The 4,195-nt window shown below is 50.7% G+C and overlaps 1 long non-coding RNA gene across 1 annotated transcript; it reads left to right on the top strand.

Moving 5' to 3' along the window:
- The first annotated feature begins 430 nt into the window (after nucleotides 1-430).
- On the top strand, nucleotides 431-3,705 carry LOC147992834 (uncharacterized). Its single transcript, XR_015615414.1, has 3 exons — nucleotides 431-798; nucleotides 2,055-2,126; nucleotides 3,429-3,705. It is a non-coding gene; the product is annotated as an uncharacterized LOC147992834 (long non-coding RNA).
- The last annotated feature ends 490 nt before the right edge of the window (nucleotides 3,706-4,195 follow it).

Here is a 4,195-nt window from a genome sequence, read left to right as displayed (position 1 = left end):
GGTGAACAAACCACATTTTTATAGAGAGTTTAGATGCACTTGAATAATTAAAACAGTAGGTAGAACAATGAAATAAATGTCTTTTGCATTTTATAAAATAATAAACTATTTATTTAGTTGCCCCTAAGTTAATGGGACAGCAGCATAATTATTAACACTAAATTAGTGACTACTTTTATAATTTATAAAACTAATACAAATGAGAAATTAAAAGAAAACAGGTAAGAAATAAGATAAGAAAAAGAAAAGAAAAAGAAAAAAAACAAAACAAAGGAAACAAAAAAATAAAAGAAAAGAAGGAACCCCCGTGGCCAACTGGGCCAAACGGCCCAGCTGGCCTAACCGGCCAGCCCAACCCACCTCATATCTTCTCCCTCCCCACGCTACAGGAAACAGGGGGAGACCGTGGCGCCCATCCAGGCCTCCTCGACCGGCGATGTTGCCGTGGCGCCCATCCCACGCCCCCCCCGGAGGATAAGGCTGCGCCATGCCCCCCTCGACCGAACCCTAGCCCCCACTCGAACTCCCCTTTCCCTTTGGTCACAACTTGGAGTTCGCCTGATCTCATGGTCGCCATGCCGTCGTCGTAGCCGCGACCACCGTGCGCCTCTTCGCCGGGGGAGACGTCCAGCAGAACCGTCGTCGTCCACTTCTTCATCTCCACCCACGAGATCGAGCCCGGAGCCACCGCATCGACCGGACGAGGTCTTCTTCAAGCTCTGCCCCGCCGCTCGTCATCTTCGATTTCGACCTCATTGAAGCCTCCCCGAGCCCGCTGACTTTCTCTACAGCTGCGATGTGAGCTCCCCTTGATTCCCCATATGATTCCCCCTCAGATTTATGTCGTTTCACCGCTGCCCACCTGCACCGAACTCCGCCGCCCGCCATGACTGACGGGCACGAGCACCCCGGGCTCCCCTACCTCGCGCCCGACTAGCCCGCGCACTTGGCCACCCCGACCTGACCTGCGCCGACCGCGCCTCCGCACGCGCCCACTCGCGCGTGGACGCATCCCCGCTCGCCTCCGCGAGCTGCTGCTCATCGCTGCGCCCTGGCCTAGCCTTGCCTCACCTCCGGCCGCTCCCTGTGCCCCGCGCCGGCGTCGCCTCTGGCCGCGACCTTGCGCGCGCGCCCGCCCAGGCCAGGCCCTGCTCGCCTGGTTGCGACCTTGCACGCGCCCACGTGCGCCCGTCCGGCCGTCGTCGCTCGTGCGTATCCGCTAGTGCTTGCCGCTGCTAGTGCTGTTTGCTGCTGCGCAACTTGCTGCCGCTTGCTAAGCCTGATGCCGCTGTTGCTTGCTTTGCCTGATGCGTTTCTGCTGCTGCTGACTCTGTCCAAGAAGCCGGCTTGTAGTGCTAAGTTAGATTAGGTTAGGTGCTAATCTAATTAGTTAGTCTAACTAGACGTTTACTGCTAGGTCCTGCTCTAATTAGTTCAACCAACCAACCTCAGGATTAGTTACTGTGAATGACATGTGGGTCCCCTTCCTAAATAATCTGTTTAGCACTTAAGTTAAAATAACAGTCAATGACAAGTAGGCCCCACGACCACTATTCACACTTTGACCAGGTCAACCATTGACTGTTGACTTGCTGACCGTGTATGCTGACTCAGCCACTGGACCCCACCCGTCATTCTAATAGGCTAGTTGTCCGTGAGTATAAAAAGTAGTACACTGTTTAAATTCGAATTTAGGTATATTCCAAAATTCTAGAAAATCCTTTAAACTTTGAAAAATCATAGAAAATAATCCGTAAGTCAGGTGAACATAATTTATATATGAAAGTTGCTCAGAAAAATCCGAAGAATCCGGATACGCAGTCGGTTCGTCCGCCACACATCCCTAACCTATCAAACACGCAACTTTTCCCCTCCGGTTCATCTGTCCGAAAACGCGAAACACCGGGGATACTTTCCCGAAAGTTTCCCCCCTTTGTCAGTAGCACCTAGTACTCCGTTAGGTCACCCCTACCACCGCGTATTGTCATGTTATGTTCTGTGATGCTTTGTTTGCTTCGTATTTACTGTTTCTTCCCCCTCTTCTTCTTCGATAGACCTCGAGACCGACGTTGATGCCCCTGAGTACGACTACGTCAACGACGACCCCTCCTTGCTAGAGCAACCAGGCAAGCCCCCCTCCCTTGATCACCAGATATCGCATATTCTTCTCTATACTGCTTGCATTAGAGTAGTGTAGCATGTTACTGCTTTCGGTTAATCCTATTCTGCTGCATAGCCTGTCATTGTTGCTACAGTTGTTACCCTTACCTGCTATCCTACTGCTTAGTATAGGATGCTAGTGTTCCATCAATGGCCCTACACTCTTGTCCGTCTGCCATGCTATACTACTGGGCCGTGATCACTTCGGGAGGTGATAACGGGCATATACTACATACCTTATACTGTTACATTACTTATGATACTGTTCGGAGATGGGGGCTGAAGGGGCAGGTGGCTCCACCCCGGTAGAGGTGGGCCTGGGTTTCCGACGGCCCCCGACTGTTACTTTGTGGCGGAGCGACAGGACATGTTGAGACCACTTAGGAGAGAGGTGGGCCTGGCCCTGTTCGGCGTTCGCGGATACTTAACACGCTTAACGAGATCTTGGTATTTGATCTGAGTTGGGTCGTTGACCTTATACGCACTATCCGCCACGTGGGACAAGATATGGGCAACCGGCGTCGTGGTATCAGCCGAAGCACTTCGTGACGTCAGCGACTGAGCAGCGCGCGCCGCATTGGACCATAAGCTCATGCTTGTATTAAGGGGGCTAGGTCTGCTTCCGGCCGCGTGCGCAACGTGCAGGCGTGCAATGGGTGATGGGCCCAGACCCCTGCGCGCATAGGATTTAGACCGGCGTGCTGACCTCTCTGTTGAGCCTAGGTGGGGCTGCGACGTGTTGATCTCCCGAGGCCGGACATGACCAAGGAAAGTGTGCCCAGCCAGAGGGATCGAGCATGTCGGGTAATGTGGTGCACCCATGCAGGGAAGTTTATCTATTCGAATAGCCGTGATCTTCGGTAACAGGACGACTTGGAGTTGTACCTTGACCTTATGACAACTAGAACTGGATACTTAATAAAACACACCCTTCCAAGTGCCAGATATAACCCGGTGATCCTTCTCTAACAGGGCAACGAGGGGAGGATCGCCGGGTAGGATTATGCTATGCGATGCTACTTGGAGGACTTCAGTCTACTCTCTTCTACATGCTACAAGACGGAGGCTGCCAGAAGCGTAGTCTTCGACAGGATTAGCTATCCCCCTCTTATTCTGGCATTCTGCAGTTCAGTCCACCGATATGGCCCTTACACATGTACCCATGCATATGTAGTGTAGCTCCTTGCTTGCGAGTACTTTGGATGAGTACTCATGGTTGCTTTCTCCCTCTTTTCCCCCTTTCCATTCTACCTGGTTGTCGCAACCAGATGCTGGAGCCCAGGAGCCGATGCCACCGTCGATGACGACTCCTACTACACCGGAGGTGCCTACTACTACGTGCAGGCCGCTGACGACGATCAGGAGTAGTTTAGGAGGATCCCAGGTAGGAGGCCTGCGCCTCTTTCGATCTGTATCCTAGTTTGTGCTAGCCTTCTTAAGGCAAACTTGTTTAACTTATGTCTGTACTCAGATATTGATGCTTCTGCTGACTCGTCTATGATCGAGCACTTGTATTCGAGCCCTCGAGGCCCCTGGCTTGTAATATGATGCTTGTATGACTTATTTTATTTGTAGAGTTGTGTTGTGATATCTTCCCGTGAGTCCCTGATCTTGATCGTACACGTTTGCGTGTATGATTAGTGTACGGTTGAATTGGGGGCGTCACACCCTAGTTCATCTCTTGTATCTAATCTTTGTCTCAAAACCTCAGATTGGTACCTGTGGGTTGCTAGTAGTGTTGATTACTCCTTGTAGTTGATGCTAGTTGGTTTATTTGGTGGAAGATCATATGTTCAGATCCTTTATGCATATTAATACCCCTCTGATTATTAACATGAATATGCTTTGTGAGTAGTTACGTTTGTTCCTGAGGACATGGGATAAGTCTTGCTATAAGTAGTCATGTGAATTTGGTATTCGTTCGATATTTTGATGAGATGTATGTTGTCTTTCCTCTAGTGGTGTTATGTGAACGTCGACTACATGACACCTCACCATTGTTTGGGCCTAGAGGAAGGCATTGGGAAGTAAAAAG

This window comes from Triticum urartu, chromosome 1A, assembly GCF_056163025.1.
Source record: "Triticum urartu cultivar PI428250 chromosome 1A, HENAU_Tu73, whole genome shotgun sequence".
Classification (NCBI taxonomy): Eukaryota; Viridiplantae; Streptophyta; class Magnoliopsida; order Poales; family Poaceae; genus Triticum; species Triticum urartu.
This window is presented reverse-complemented; position numbering and strand designations above follow the sequence as displayed.